We start from the raw sequence: 18,125 nt of genomic DNA, 5'->3' as shown, positions 1-18,125 counted from the left end.
ATTACTCTCTAAATTTTATAATTTAGATTTTTTAAGGTATAGTTGAATAATAAACTTTATTCGATAAATCGTCATAAATTTTAATTAATCAGTTTGCTGTATAACATAAAAAGTTTTAATCATGTGTTTGGTAAGATAATTCTAGAAACACATCTTGGATTTAAAGTTCTTTCCCGCCTAAATACAAACTGTTGTCGGTGTTTTCTCTGACGTCCGCATTTTAAAATATCTGTGCCTTTTATACCATTATTGCTGAACTTTCGCTGTTGCCCAGAGGAAGTTTTTTTACAATGTTATAGCAGCATAACCACAGGCACTCGTCCCATTTTATATACCTTTATATAAATAATGGGGGAAAATTCTGAGACGAGTGCGCCTGTGATCATCATGAATACGTGCATATGGGCGTTTTTCAATAAAAACGTATTTTCTTGTTCTGTCCACTTTAAAAAATGTGTTTGATCTTTGCAAGTAATTTTTTGTGCAGTCAGTACATTGAATTAGATTTTACATTTTAAAGCAAAGAAACAGTTTATTTTTAGAGGGATTGATAAGATATTGACCCCTGAATGGTCCAAAACAACCAAAATGGCATGTCCCTAGACCGCCTGTTCAACATTCATACTCTAAAATATCGTAAAAAAATGAAGAAATAAATGTTTTTTTTTACTTTACATAAGTTCTTTAATAATTCAAAAGTATGTTCAGAGCCAACATATTCTAATAAACACATTTCAAAATAGGTTTTTTAATTTCAGAAGGTGTGTCCCTCACAAAATGTCCACTACGAAACGAAGTCATTAAAATTTGCCAATAAACAGTTTTATAAAATCAATGTAATTTTTGTTTGCAAGAGATATATACATTAGGGTCTTAATTACAAAAGAAGTGATGCTTTTAATTTATAACGGCAATTAAATTGTTGGTAAGAAAAATTAAGCACATTAAATGGACCAGAGTGATACCGTATTTTTGATAATGTCCCCTACGAAACGGGTCAAATCTCCTTCAGTATCTGGTTTTAAAATTATGAAAAAAATATCAGTGTACAGCTTGATAAATGCTTTGATGAATACACTCAGTTTTGTTACTATTGCAATATAGGGATTGTGGGGAAAAAATAAAACATGCGAATACGTCCCTTACGAAACGGTCCCCTACGAAACAAGTATGGGAGAAAAACGTTTCGTAGTGGACACTATCACTACCATGGAGTCTTTTTTTAATCTTTTTTCAATTATATTCGTGCAAAACAAATAACAAGGGTTAGTTTCATGTAATTTTTATTATGTTTTTATTAACATATAATAGGGTTGATGTCAACTACGAAACTTTTTGTCCACTGCGAAACGGTTTTGTCCACTACGAAACGCATCAAAATGTCCACTACGTAACATGAGTTGAACCTTCATATGTGAAGTACTGTCTAATCTTTATCGATAAAAATGGTTTTTCAATTCAGAAAAAAAATGATATTTTTCTAGTATTTAAAGTAAACAAACTGGAATGTCTATAGGAAACATTTAAAATCGTTTAGAAGAAATTTCGTAGGGGACTTTTACGAAACAGTACACAAATTATGAAAATAATATCATTTTAAAGAATATTTAAGATTGCACTTTTTGTTTACAAACAGGTCTATTATAGAGGTATTCAAAATAACTCTTGAAATTAAATTTAAGACAAGTTGATTTTCTATTTTTTTTAAGGTCTGAAATTTACGCTTTTATTGAAAAACGCCCATTGTATACATTTGTATTATACTAACCTACACTGAGGTATATGACCATTGTACTTCAAAGAGGGTGGGCGATATAGTTTATTCCAGTTAAAAAAATACCCAGTTTGATGAAAACAAGTATTGTTGTCAAGCAGGTGACAAAAAAAAATCGTATTTCAGATATTTCCCAGCACCTATTCATCCTTATATATATATATATATATATATATAGTGTTTGATTTTGAAAGCGTAATTTATTTCAAAAGCAACGAAAAACAAAACAAAAAACATAAAATATTTTAAGAAAAATCTGATTCAGACAAACAAGAGGGGCCCCTCAAACAACCGGTATCAATTGTTGCCCCTTCCATGTCTCTGGTCATAATAAAACTTTCATTACGTGTGGAATACATACACCAGCACTCGTCTTTGAACAAAAAATTCATATACAATGTGTTATATATATATAGCTTTTTTTAAGCGCCTATGTATCTTATAAGTAAGGAGAGTTCTCAATCTGTACTAATGGGGTTTACAAACAAGGTGAGGGTCTGGATGGATTTATTTATGTAATAAAATACTGATTACAGAAATGAAAGAAAAACTAAATGAAATAGCAAAATAATTTTCAGGGAATTCCCTTATTTCACAGAATAAGAGTCACGCTTAAAGATAAAGACAAATGTTTTTTTTTTAAAGACTATATAGAAAGGAAAGACCTCCACCAAGACCCTCATAAAAATTGATTGACAAAACGTTGAGAATTAAAGACAAATAAATAATAAATGTTCATTCATTCATTCATTCATTCATTCATATCTTTAATTCCTCATAAATGAGGTTCAATGAACATACCTGAATTAATGAATATAAGTAAACGTAATTGCACACAAAATATTAGTATAAGAGCAAAATATAAGGTAAATACACAAATTTTTTAAAGATAATATATAAATAGTTTATACAAGCAATATTTAAAGTATAAATGCAGTGACACATTAGTGGCGGATCCAGGGGAGGGTTCCGGGGGTTGGAATTATCGCCTTTTTTTTGGACGATCAATGTATTTGAATTGGGACATATAGTTGGAACCAACCGTTTATCCTGGGATGGGATACCCCTTTTAAAAATGGCTGGATCCGCCCATGCACATAATGTATTGACACATCTAATAACACTGTCTAAGAGATAGACTATTGTCTGTTACACACTGGAGAACATGTGCATGACACAGCTTGAGAAATTGAACCGATTTATTTATGCTTGAAAAAATTGTCAGTGCTTTTCGACCGAGTAATAAATGCTTAATTCACAGTGAAGTTGCACTGGAAAATTGTCACTTAAAATGTCCCACCAGACTTCGCGCTGTACATTAGTACTTGGACAATTGCAACACGCGTGTACATAAACATCTTTAAAATTCCTTGTACACATATCACATGTATTACTTGTTGTATTTGGTATTTCAGTTGGTAACTTTAATATGATTAAAAACGAATTTCTAACTTCTCCAAAGAATTTGAGTGTTTCCAAAATTCCGTAATTGTCACTGACGTGTGAATATTCCTGACACGTGTGAAACTGTCATCAGAAATAACACGGTTTTACCAATTGTTTAGCATGTTCAATTGTATACCATCAACTGCGCTATAAACGATAGACTTCCAAATTTGTTTTGGCAATACATGATATGTCATCTGCAAGAGCAGGCGCATAACAATTGATATTGAAAATACCTGTATTTGGATTAAATTATACAGATCACAAATTAAATCATTTATAAATACTAAATATACACATGGAAAAAAGTATTGCAACACCTTGATTTTTTAAAACTTGAAAAATCAGCCTTTTATTTTGGATGGAATATGATAAAATATTTGTAAAATGATATTGAAACATAGTTTATGATTACATTGGCATTTTAACGAACAAAAAAAGTTTGAAAAAAAAATGATTTATCTAACCACAATTTTAAAAACAAACTGAAGTGTTTTTTGTACAAAAAACTGCATGTTACAACTTTTACTGTAGTCGAACTTTACAATGTCATGCAGACATTTCAAGGTTTATCTTAAAATGATGGTTCACATCATGGTTGATCGTTTCACGCCAAAGCATTAGTACTTTGTGCGCAGCCTCCATTCAAACGGTTAACCGCCTCTTAACATCTTCTCATTCCTGCCATAAATCGACTAATGTGTTGCTAAGGTAGCAGCAACCATTTCTGATGAAGGGCATTGTCTATTTCAGCACGTGTTTGTACTGGGATGTCCTTTCGCGCACATTACGCACAATAGTGTCCCATATGTGCTCGATATGGTTCAAATCCGGGCTCCGATCGGGCCAAGGAAGATCAACCGAATTCAATTGGAACAATAGATCTTCCTACACGATGCTAATTTCCAACTTAGGCGAGCTTTGCGTTACATTGGATACGGACAACTGAGGGCCCTCATGGGGTTTTTGATTATGTGATTACTTGGCCGTTTTTTTAATGATTATTTGATTATTAAGCCAAATATTTCATGATTATTTGATTACCTAGGACTGTATTTTTAGTTTATGATTATTTGATTACTAAAGATAAGCAAATATTTAATGATTATGTGATTATATTGGCAAAAAAATGGTGATTATGTGATTACTAGGACCCCCCATGAGGGGCCTCACAACTGTGTGTCTGTTCGTAAGCAAAGGTCCCCGAAAAGGTCTTAATACATAATAACCAGTAGCGATGAGTCGATCTCGAACAATTTGTGTTAAAAGGCTCCTGTATGCCCACCACTTTCTTTTTAGGATTGTATTGTATGCAATGGGTTTCTTTCTGACCAAGCTTCATTATACTTGATTTTCCCTAGCAGATGGCATAGGGGGTCTTTTTGGTCTCGGATAGTCTTTAACATCGTTTATTGACCGATTTTTATTCTAAAAACGACTAATAGTGGAATGGTGATGACCAACAATACGTGCGGTTGTCACAGCGACATTCCTGCTTCTCTCATGCTGATAATCTGCCATCTTGCTGCGGTTAAGAGTTGTGGAGGACTCATTACAAGGTGTCAATCACATAACTTTATAAACTTGGTTATTTAAAGTGTTGAAAACAATGAGGATCAAACACCTGTTTTGCTGTTTATGGGTACAGTAGCTGCATGTGCAGATAAAAATTCATCGAGTCGATAATTATTGATCAAACTCAGGTGATATTTAAATAATGTTTAACTTGTTCTATTTTAACAAATTATATCACTAAAAAAAAAGAGTGTTCTTTTAATTTCAATTTCAATTTGGTGTTGCAATACTTTGTTTTCCATGTTTATACAATAAACCTTAGAGCACAGCTCCTTGTACAGGGAAAATATAGACTGATCATGAATGTGGCAGAAGAGATAGTAGTAAGTATAATCTACCTGAGTGTTATAATTATTCATATGCCATAAAAAAAACAACATAAACACTAGAAACTATTACAGCAAAATGCAATGAGTATGTAGGTAAAGGTAATACCTTTGACTAGCTTAGGCAGCAACCATTTGATTTTCTGGAGGGAGGGGGCTATGTTTTTTATTGGAAAAAAAGTTTGTTTCCAGTTTTTGGAGAAAAAAATAATTTGTTTTTGATTCTGAGAAAAAAAAATTGTTTGTTTCACCCTCAGCTGCCACTATATGTAATGCTAAAATTGAAAGAAAAAAATTGTCTTCGACTTCGAACCATAGCCCCCCCCCCCCCGAAAATCAAATGGTTGCTGCCTTACTTGCTAGCTGAACTGTGAAGTCTTCATAAGGTTAACTAGATTATCCTCCTTTTGGAGTAGTCTAGTTGGCCAGACGATTAACTGAAAAGCTCCAAGTGATTGTACAGGAAGGCTCCGAGTGATAGTACAGTACACTTGCAAGCGATTGTACAGTCAATAAAAATACCCGACATGGAGAAAATGAATATATTTGGATTTTTACTGGAACAATGGCTATGAAACTTTCAGACAGGTAAGACTATATATCAGAAAGGGTACATGTGAAAATTCTGATAGCAACGATTGGTTTTTCGATGTTTATTTGACATTTTTGATCGCTGTTGTGCGACATTTTTTATCGTTTCACACGGAGCTCTACCATTCCAAGGAAAACGTTTGGATGCATATATCTGTTTTATTATTTTATTAGTTCATATTTATATAAAGAATGTTTAAGCAACCAAAACATGAAGAAGAAACGTTTTATAGTAACATTAGGGTTCGTCAAAGTTTCGATCAAGCAACTTGTTATTTTTCGAATGTCGGAGCCCCTCTTGACAGTCTCCCGAATGAACAGATGATTAGAAAACCGTACAGTTCCGTTCCCACACTGTGGCTCCGCGGAACCCAGTGTCTCGCCTTCTTTTGCTGTTAATCACACACTCAACAAAAATGATGAAAAAAATCAATTTAAATATTCCCCTCGATACTATCTTTTGATTGTAAGAAGCTTCTGTTCAAATTTGGTAAAAATCCAGGATAGTTTAAGAATCTTAAAAATGTTTTAAAAACCTTTACAGCAGACTGTATGTAATGTTTTAAAACTGGAAGAAAAACTAAGTCCATTTATAAATAAACAAGAGTGCACACACTGAAATGTCTCGCCTTCTTTACTAATCATTGATATTATGTTGATAGTCCTAAGTATAAAGCTTTATTACAACGGTCACATAAACTTAACATTAACCAAGATAGCTAAACAAAGACCAATGAACCATGAAAATGAGGTCAAGGTCAGATGAACCATGCCAGGCAGAAATGTACAGCTAACAAAGCTTCCATACAACAAATAAAGTTGACCTATTACTTATAGTTTAAGAAAAATAGACCAAAACACAAAAACTTAACACTGTGCAATGAACCGTGCAATTGAGGTCATGGTCAAATAAAACCTGCGAGACTGACATATAGATCATAATATATTTCCATACACCAAATATAGTTGACCTTCGGCAAAATTTATTAGATAAAAAGACCAAAACCTAAAAACTTAATTTTGACCACTGAACCATGAAAATGAGGTCAAGGTCAGATGACATCTGCCCGCTAGACATGTACACCTTACAATCATTCCATACAACAAATATAGTAGACCTATTGCATAAAGTATGAGAAAAACAGACAAAAACACAAAAACTTAACTATAACCACTGAACCATGCAAATGAGGTCAAGGTCAGATGACACCTGCCAGTTGGACATGTACCCCTTCCAGTCCTTCCATACACCAAATATACTAGCCCTATTGCTTATAGTATCTGAGATATGGACTTGACCACCAAAACTTAACCTTGTTCACTGATCCATGAAATGAGGTCAAGGTCAAGTGAAAACTGTCTGACGGGCATGACGACCTTGCAAGGTACGCGCATACCAAATATAGTTATCCTATTGCTTATAATAAGAGAGAATTCAACATTACAAAAATTCTGAACTTTTTTTTCAAGTGGTCACTGAACCATGAAAATGAGGTCAAGGACATTGGACATGTGACTGACGGAAACTTCGTAACATGGAGCATCTATATACAATGTATGAAGCATCCATGTCTTTCACCTTCTAAAATATTAACCTTTTAAGAAGTTAGCTAACGCCGCCGTAGCCGCCGGATCACTATCCCTATGTCGAGCTTTCTGCAACAAAAGTTGTAGGCTCGACAAAAACGGGAAAAAATGGATTTTCTTTTTACAAAATTTACTTCTGGATACTATCTTATTAATAGAAACATGCTTCTTTCTGTCCAAGTTTGGTACAAATCCAGGATAGTTTTAAGAAAGTTATCAAAATTTTAAAAACTTTAACCACAAATTAAGTGAATGGTATGTTTCCTGGCAGAAAAACTAAGTCCATTTATAAGTAAATTTAAATATAGAAAATTTGGATTTTTTTTTTTACAAAATTTACTCCTGTATACTATATTCTTATCATAAACAAGGTTCTGTCCAAGTTTGGTACAATTCTAGGATAGTTTAAGAAAGTTAATTAAATTTTTAAAAAATCAACCACAGAGTGAATGTAATGGTAACTGGCAGAAAAACTAAGTACATTTATAAGTAAAAAAACAGAAAAAATAGAATTTTATTTTTACAAAATTTTCTTCTGGATACTATCTTATGAACGTAAACAAGCTTCTGTCCAAGTTTGGTAGAAATCTAGGAGAGATTCTTCAGGAGAGTTCAAGAAAGTTATTAAAGTTTCAAAAACTTTAATCACAGAGTGAATATTTGTGGATGCCGCCGACGACACCGACGGAATGTAGGATCGCTATGTCTCGCTTTTTTAAGTCGAAGGCTCGACAAATATGACACGAAAGACATAAATTTGTCCGACTCGTTTCGCTCGGCTCAGTTATTGCCATCCATTTTCTAAGTTGCAACAGGATATTTCAGGAAAGTATTTTTAATTAAATTTACCAACTTCATATAGAAAAGATTGGAACAATGTGAAAGCATTGAATAAAGGTTGGCTCACTGAGTTTAAAATTTGGAATACCTACGCAATTGTTTAGATATAGGAAGCTGGGTGTGAGTGCCAATGAGACAACTCTCCATCCAAATAACAATATATAAAAGTAAACCATTATAGGTCAATGTACGACCTTCAACACGGAGCCTTGGCTCACACCGAACAACAAGCTATAAAGGGACCCCAAATTACTAGTGTAAAACCATTCAAACGGAAAAACCAACGGTCTAATCTATATAAAAAAAACGAGAAACACGAAAAAATTACATAAACAAACGACAACTACTATACATCATATTCCTGACTTAAGACTGTTGCAAATATTTGCAGCGGGATTAAACGTTTTAATGGTACCAAACCCTCTCCCTTTTCTACAATAGATAACAGCACAACATAGAAAAAAAAACACCCGATAAAATATCAATTGGCAGGCTTAACTCAATCAAAAAACGTAAATTAACACACTATGGAGGAATAAATTTGATCTGCAATATCTGAACACAAATGCACAGTTAATAAAATATTAGGGACAGATATTCAAGACAAAAAAGCAAACAACGTCATGGCAAGACACCACCGCGAAATATCTAACCCTTGTCTGAATTTTAGATGTCAAATCAAAAGCTATGCAGAAAAGTAGTTTCAGTATTAGAACCAATAATTCGAACAAAAATATGTACAATACATGAATGCATAAAGGTAAAATGGCTCTTGAAATTATATGAGGGTCGCAAGTATGGAAGTTTCTTTCAATTTTGTATTTTTCCGTTATTCTCTGGCCTTTATATTTAGGCCTTACATATTCTTTTGTTGCGTAATCTGTATTTTCTGATTTTTGCCATTTTTTCTTGATTCTTTTTTTTTATTTGGTCAATTTTCTGTAGTAATGACATATTATTCTCAGACGAAAAACTATTATAAAATCAGTATAGTTGAAATACGACTTTGGAATTATACCTTAAAGGCATGTAATGATGTAATGTTTGACTCTGATTTTTGGTTCTTTGTACTGAACAAAGAAAATAACACAGAATCATGAAATATGATGCACGATAATTATACTGGTTTTTTTTCTAAGTAATAGCATACTTTCCCACCGTTTATTTAATGGTTAATTTATGACATCTTTATCACTGTTTAATTTAAATAATCTTATAATACAGATAATACATATATCGAAATATTAGACTTAGAGCATCCCCATCATATAGAAAGGAACATTATCAGATCTTTTGGTCTCTGTTGGAAAGATCTTTCGTTAACAGTCAGCTCCCTGTCGTTATATTAACATATTTTTTTCAAACGTTCTTAGTTGCGAGCGTTCTTGAAACCTCAGACATAGATGATAACGTAAAATTGAGAATGGAAATGGGGAATGTGCCAAAGAGACAACAACCCGACCATAGAGCAGACAACAGCAGAAGGTCACCAACATATTTTTCTCCATTTTGATATTATTTTAGTTCTGTATACAATTATACATGGTATAATACGACTATAAACACCATTGCAGTATTCAAGATTGAGAAAATTGAGGATTCCCGAAGACCAACCTATACCTATAGATTTGCAGTTGAAGACGAAAGTGAAGTCGCTAATGACTACATCACTCATGAAACATAATATATAATGTAATAGTCTCAGGTCACTCTTTCAAAAAAAAACATTGTACAACACGACGGGTGCCACATTTGGAGCAGGATCTACTTACCTTTCCGGATCACCTGACATCATCCCCCCTTTTTTTGTGGGTTGGTTGGTCAGTCTTTAGTTTTTTTATGTTGAGTTTTATTTACTGTCATTTTTCATGTTTGTCTTGTTATCGTTTTTTTCGTTTTTTTTTGTAATGACATTGTCAGTTTGTTTTCAACTTTTGATTTGGTATCTTCTTCTCTTTTGAGTAACAATGCTGCTAACACTGAGTGGTTTTCGTATTACACAAACAATATATACAAAACATATCTCAAATCAGAATGAATGTCTGTATATCAAAACAGTTTGCACTATAAGTAAATAACCACGATTTATATAATAAGATTTTTCCGATATATATCATTTGTTATACTTAGGATCTGTTATTTCTGGAGAGTGCTTGATTAATTATGAATACATTGATAAACGAAAAATGAAAAATGATGGGACATGTAATAGCTCATTTGGCTTGTGATTCAGGTGAGCTAAGTTAAGGAATTAATCGCTGGATAAGATAGCAATAGACATGTGTTGCTTCCTCTATTATTGATAGAAAAAAATAAGTGCCACATATGATTTGACTTGTTTCTCAATGGTGCAAGGAAATATGATTGGTAGAAGAAATAAAACTTTTAATTTTGAGGATTATTTTCAAACTGTTTTCAAAATTCATGATGACAAGCACGAGTTATCATGAAAAAAATAAATCCAAGCAAGGACTATATGCATATTACATTTTTGTTTGTTTGTAAAAGTATAAGTTATCTTGAAACCAAAAAGTCTTATAAATATGAGGTACACATTCTTTGAAAATGTTCATGTATCTGTAGATTTCAGGTATTTTTCAATACTCTCTCCAGGGGTATTTATGACTGCCTGTGCTGGAGGGAGTCATTACAAGATAAAAAAAAATAAGATTAAAAGCTATAATTAAGAAACATCTAGAAACCTAGATTGAGAATAATTGCAACTTTGACCTTCAAATTGATAGGCTTTTCACCCTTTCTACTATTAATAAATTTGATTAAAATCTAATAAATGTAGCATAATTATTTTCCTAGAAAGAGCAAATTGCACCAGGTCTTATTATGTTTGTATTTTCAGGCTTTTTTTCTTCATATTTTTAAACTTTGACCATTCAAGTATTGACCTGAAAATTGATACAGTTCAACCTCTCTTTTATATTTCTTTATTCTATTTAATAAAATTGAGAATGGAAATGGGGAATGTGTCAAAGAGACAACAACCGACCATAGAAAAAACAACAGTATTATTCAAACCTAAAAAGAACACTTGTGCAAGCAGTTGTCCATAAACCAATTTAATATAATGTAAGCATCTATTTTTTTTCTTTTTTGCTGATGAGCATTACAAAGATTAAAGTAACAAACAAATTCGACTTAGACAATGGATTGCAATGACAGATGACAAGAAATGACAAAAGCTTGGGTAAGCTAAAAACATAAGTCAAAGAAAGACATATAACATATAGCCAAAAACAATCAAAGAAAAATGTGTCTATGCCCCCTCTAAGGCTTTACCATTTTTCAATTTAAAAGAGTTTTTAAATTATAACTCTCCAACGGTTAATAACTCACTACAAAAACTCTTGTCTGCATGTTGTGGTTCTTAGCATTGTGTACAAGTTTTATAAAATTTGGATGAGAAAAACTTGAGTGGGGGAACAATATTCAAGGGTCATAACTCTAGAACAGTAAGTGACTCACTGCCCAAAATCAAATCTTGATTGCAAGTTTTTGTTTTAGCATGTTGTATGAATTTGTTAAATTTTGGATGAGAAAAACTTAAGTTAGAAGAGACAGACTTATGGGGCCCAGGCCCCCCTTTTCTTTGAAAAATTTGGTTGATTATACTGCATATCACGGAAGCTTGATAGGAGCAGACTCTCTCTTAGGCAGTCAGTGGGCCTCACTTATGAAAATTTCTGGATCCCCCACTGGTTAGAGTATGAAAATTCAAAAGGGATGATCCGACAGGAGGACATACAGAAGGATGGTCAAGAGAATTTTTAACTTTAAGGAAAACGAAATCCTTACAAACCAGGGGTGAATTCAACTGCTCCGGTATCATAATCCATTAGGGGTACCAGTCTTGTCTTTAAGGCAAGTAAAATTATAGAAAATCGTATAAATGATCAGTTTATTAAAACAGTTCATAAAAAGCAAATGATATAACATAAAAGAATTGCAATAAATAAGCAACAAGATACAAAATGCACAAAATTTAATATTTTGTGTAATGCTTTATCAGCAAGTAGTCTTGAAAATCACTGTAATAATTCAATAAGTGAACTGATATTTTTTAACTGAATTTTTCTTTCCAACTCAGTTTTTTTTTTAATTTGAATACAATAGTAAATCTAATAGATGTCATAATAAAATGCTGACATTTTCAACAATTTTTAGCAGTTGGTGTAGTTCTTTAATATAAAATTGAGAATGGAAATGGGGAATGTGCTAAAGAGACAACAACCCGACCATAGAGCAGACAACAGCAGAAGGTCTTCAATGCAACGAGAAATTCTCGCACCCGGAGGCGTCCTTCAGCTGGCCCCTAAACAAATATATATATATGGTTCAGTGATAATGAACACCATACTAAACTCCAAATAAAAACAATAAAATCAATAATTTCCTTCACTGGATTATCTGAACAAAATTTTATCAAATTACAACAGAGACATGTAGGTATGTACCTTATCGCTTTTTAGAGATCTGTTCCGCTTGACCTTAAAATCTGCACCAGTTGAACTTTTGACATCGTACATCTATATTTCCATTGTGGCGCAAGATATTTCCTATTAAGATGTCAAAATTTTACGGGAACCTTTGTGATGTCCAGTAATGGCAAACAAATAGCGATAAGGTGTACATGTATTACAAAATAAAAATTCCTTTGAGTAATGTTTACAAACACTAGGACACTCATTTTAAGAGCTTGATTCTGTGTTGACTACAACAATAAGCTTTTCCTAGAATGATCTATACTATATAAACTATAAAGGCAGCTATTGATAATATAAATTTTGATTTTGGATTTTACATTATTTAATACCTTAGATCTTTGGTCTGCAGTAAATTTCTAGAAGTCAAAGCTCCCAGAAATCAGATATCTATCGGTAGGAATATTTGGAACAAAAATAGATCTTAGATCATACTATAATTATTCATATTCTCTAAATAGTTTTTTCTAATTAATAAAAAACATACTCTCAGGTTTGACTGATTATTCAACATTCAAATTTTATACAGCTTAACCTTTTCCCTGAATTTAACCTAATTTTATGTGGTCTTGGTTTTAGGGGGGAAAATTGGCCTAATCATACCTGCTTCTTTATAACTGGTTTATCATAATAAAATTTCAAAATAATTTATTACCTGAACAAAAATTATTGATGCAAAACAACACAAATATACAAATGATTCTTTTCAGAAAGAGTGATAATTAAAAATGAAAAAAGCGTGTTGAACTGTGATTATCATTACTTTCTTTACCCTATAAACTGTGAATCAAACGTTTTTTTATAAACTATTTTAGCTTTGTGATCATTCTCAAAATGTCTTAATCTACTTCAGATTGGAATTATATTTAATCTTGAGTAATTTAAATGAGAACATTAATAATCGAAACATAAAAACTGCATATCACATCAAAGCATTCAATTTCATCTGTCTGTGCTTATACACAAGAAATGATACACTAATCATGTCAGATATAAAGCGCTAAACATGGAAACTGATGTATAACTTTAACAAAGACCATGACAACATTTAAAAAAAAACAACTAAATTTTGCATTCTGAAGTTATATATATAAAGAAAATAGTTTTGCTAAAAGTATCTGCATGGTATAATCACTTGTGCCAGTGTCATTTAAGTAAATAGTAAAATACATATAATTACATTAAACATTATGAAGTTATATACATACACAATGGTTTTAATAATAGAAATCTGTATTTCTCAAGGTACAATCAAGTGTGTCTATTTAATAAATATGAAACACATAAAATTACTCACACATTTACATTAAAAGAAAAGATATAAAATAGCAATAAAAAAATAACTTAATATTTTGTATCTTGGTGACCTTGATATAAACTATACAAATATGGTGTAAAACTTATTTCACATCACAACCATATGTTCTTACACAAAAATGTTAATGGATAATTGTAGATATTGAAGTGTTGGGTAAGTACGTCTTTCCCATGTTCAATACCATTCAAAACAACAAGTCACATGATTATGTCAAACAGTTAGGCATATTGGAATCAATAATGTGTCGTCTGCATGAAATATCAATATTAAATTTATGGGGTTTATTTGGATGTATTTCATACCTGCCAACTGACACTCTTTACCCCATGAAAGCTCCCAAATGGAAATTTTGTCCTCAATTTTAAACAAAATAGTTAATTTTACAATGGCTATATGCTTTGAAAAGTATGGAGAAGCCAGAAAACGACATTAAGATACATTTGAAGGGCCCCTTTGAAGGTTTTTAAGACTGAAAGAGCCATCTTGCAAGTAAAACCCCCATGGGAATTTTGAAAAGTTGGCAGGTATGGTATTTTGGTCCAAAAAATATGTTTTTGCAGAACACCTTAAGTATCCCCCTTTTGACCTTTCAAAAATGCCACAAAATGAGAGATCGTTCTTCAAAATGAAAAAAAATAAAAATAATGGGAGATAACTGTGTTCAATTTGTCCTATCAACTCTGAGATCAAAAAATTAAAGCTTTTGTAATTTATTTGAGTTTTTTAATGATTCTATAAATATCTAAATCCACTGTAGACTGGAATTACAAAAAAGTATGGAATGTTTAAAAGCACAAATTAAGAAAATTTATCTAAATAAAATAGAAAATAGAAAATTATTTAGATTTAGTACAAAAGCAAAACTTGCAACAATAAAATAAATAAATTTTACTAATTTGACAATCTATTTGTATTGAATGATTACTTCTCTTTGTTCAAGTTAATCAATAATAGAGCACTGCATGGCCAAGATAACACAATGAATGAATCAACAAACAAACAAACATTTTAAAAACATGTACTGTCTATATACATACTATCATATTTTATTTTTCAGGAGTCTGGAATTAGGCTTTGTTATTGCGGGAATTCAGAATTCACACTTGTCTGGACTTCGGAATAAATGATTATATTTTGGGGGTCCGGGAGAGAATGTTTTATTTCTTCAGGAATTAAAATACCCCCTTCTACCACCCCCTTTCCATTGGATTTTTGTTCAATGTCTGTCTTACCCTTTCATTTAGAATTACTAGATAAATGGAATTTAAAAACAAAATCAACATAAAATTCCATTTGTAATGTCTTAAAAAAATATATGCTTCAAGTAATAATTAATACAAATTAAACAACAGTATTTACAGAATATTAAAAAACAATGTAAAGCTGATATAAAAATGTAAAACTATAATTCAATCACTATACACAGTTTAGATATTAATTGATTACAGTTTTGTGTACAAAAAAGTTCTTATTTAACAACTTGACTGATTGAAAACATCTCTTAGATGATATTCTTCTACCTACTTATGACTTTTTGTTAAACATTTATGGAAACATATGCAGAAGTTAAAGACACATATCATATGTACATATATATAAATAATTTAATTTTGGATGTAATGCATCTTCTGATTGGCTGACGTTATTTTGTTATCAGGCCATAGACATAATTTAGTCATGTGACCGTGACGTCGTCAACATTTTTTCATGGTTTTCTACGGTTTAAAATGGAATTTAGAATTAAATTATAAGAAAAGACTGTAATATTTTTTCTGTCTATTCCAAATAACATAAAAAATGTGGTGCACACTGTTAAATAACCCGCTACGCGCGTTATTCAGTGTGCACCAAATTTTTAATGTTATTTCTTCATAGACAGAAAAAATATTACAGTCATTCCTTAAGGTGGTACCTAACACTACAGGGAGATAACTCTGTAAAGTCAGCTAAATGTTTTAATTACGTTGTGTTGTGAAGGGAATATTAAGCTTCTCAATGATCAAAATTGGTGTTTGTCAAACTGCTATATAACCAGTGTAATTTTTCTGACAAAACGGTTGGTTCAAAATTTTTGAAATTTTTATAGTTTTGTTAAAGGGTCAAAGTAAATACTTTGTCAAAATTGTATGAAAATTAAACGAGACAAATAAATTTTAGTGAAAAGTGTTGGGTACCACCTTAAATAAAATTTCATCTCTATGCTGTGGTAAAACAATACCTAAAATATTCTATTTTTTCTGTAAGGCTTATTTTTATCAAAATTAGATTTGGGGCAGGTATTTTTGTTATTTTACTTTTTTAAATCCATAATTTTATAAGTATTCTTCATAATTTATAAAATAACTCACTATATAACAATAGAAATATAGCAAACAACAGATTCACATATTACAAGATAAAGTTGCATGGTATGTATACATCAATATAAAACGGAAAATATCTTCTTAGTACATATACAAATATTTCTTACACTTATATGTTTAAATACATTACAAAGCATTATTCTTTATGTTTTTCAACTCTCAACATGGCCGGATGTTTTGCATAACTACTGAATATGGATTCAGCAGGAATATTTTTAAGTTTACTATATCCATTAAATCTCGAAATAAGCATTTAAATGTTTAATATGACGATTCTTTAAGCATATAAATAATCTCCCTAATTCCATACAGTGAAGAAAAATATGTTGCTTAAACTCAAGCTCTAAATAAGCAATTTAATCTCAAAATTATTAGGTCTAGGAAGTAATCAGATTTATACAGTAAAGCAAGCTCTTTAAAAGCAAAGTATTATCATGATCATTGACATTGTGCTAAAACTACACAAGAGTGCACACGCTGAAATGTCTCCCCTTCTATACTAATCATTGATATTATGTTGATAGTCCTAAGTATAAAGCTAAGCTTTATTACAACTGTCACATAAACTTAACATTAACCAAGATAACTAAAAAAAGACCAATGAACCTTGAAAATGAGGTCAAGGTCAGATGAAACATGCCAGGCAGACATGTACAGCTAACAATGCTTCTATATACAACATATATAGTTGACCCATTACTTATAGTTTAAGAAAAATAGACCAAAACACAAAAACTTAACACTGTGCAATGAACCGTGAAAATGAGGTCACAGTCAAATAAAACCTGCGCGACTGACATAAAGATCATAAAATATTTCCATACACCAAATATAGTTGACCTATGGCATATAGTATTAGATAAAAAGACCCAAAACTCAAAAACTTAACTTTGACCACTGAACCATGAAAATGAGGTCAGGGTCACTGGACATCTGCCCGCTAGACATGTACACCTTACGATCATTACATACACCAAATATAGTAGACCTATTGCATATAGTATAAGAAAAACAGACCAAAACACAAAAATTTAACTATAACCACTGAACCATGAAAATGAGGTCAAGGTCAGATGACACCTGCCAGTTGGACATGTACACCTTACAGTCCTTCCATACATCGAATATACTAGCCCTATTGCTTATAGTATCTGAGATATGGACTTGACCACCAAAACTTAACCTTGTTCACTGATCCATGAAATGAGGTCGAGGTCAAGTGAAAACTGTCTGACAGACATGAGGACCTTGCAAGGTACGCACATATCAAATATAGTTATCCTATTACTTATAATAAGAGAATTCAACATTACAAAAAATTTGAACTTTTTTTTCAAGTGGTCACTGAACCATGAAAATGAGGTCAAGGACATTGGACATGTGACTGACGGAAAATTCGTAACATGGAGCATCTATATACAAAGTATGAAGCATCCAGGTCTTCCACCTTCTAAGAAGTGAGCTAACGCCGCCGCCGCCGGATCACTATCCCTATGTCGAGCTTTCTGCAACAAAAGTTGCAGGCTTGACAAAAATGATCAGCAACTCTTTTTACAAAAACTCCTATGATTAAAATTGATTTCAAGTTATATACAGAAATGTGTATGACATATTATGGGTATTTTTAGTCTAAAGATTATTTAGGAAAAGAGTCACAGATTTTAAACCAATTTTGTTTAGAACAAGAAATTTGCAGAATTGTCATCAATTGTCCTGCTTCAAGTGTTCAGATTTTACAAATTTCAAAAAAATATCCAGTTAAATAAGGTTATTCTAAGACATGTTTCCTGCATGTGTTAACACATGGTT

This window comes from Mytilus galloprovincialis, chromosome 7 (genome assembly GCF_965363235.1).
Source record: "Mytilus galloprovincialis chromosome 7, xbMytGall1.hap1.1, whole genome shotgun sequence".
Classification (NCBI taxonomy): domain Eukaryota; kingdom Metazoa; phylum Mollusca; class Bivalvia; order Mytilida; family Mytilidae; genus Mytilus; species Mytilus galloprovincialis.
The sequence above is the reverse complement of the archived record's forward strand: the minus strand, read 5'-3'. Positions refer to the sequence as shown.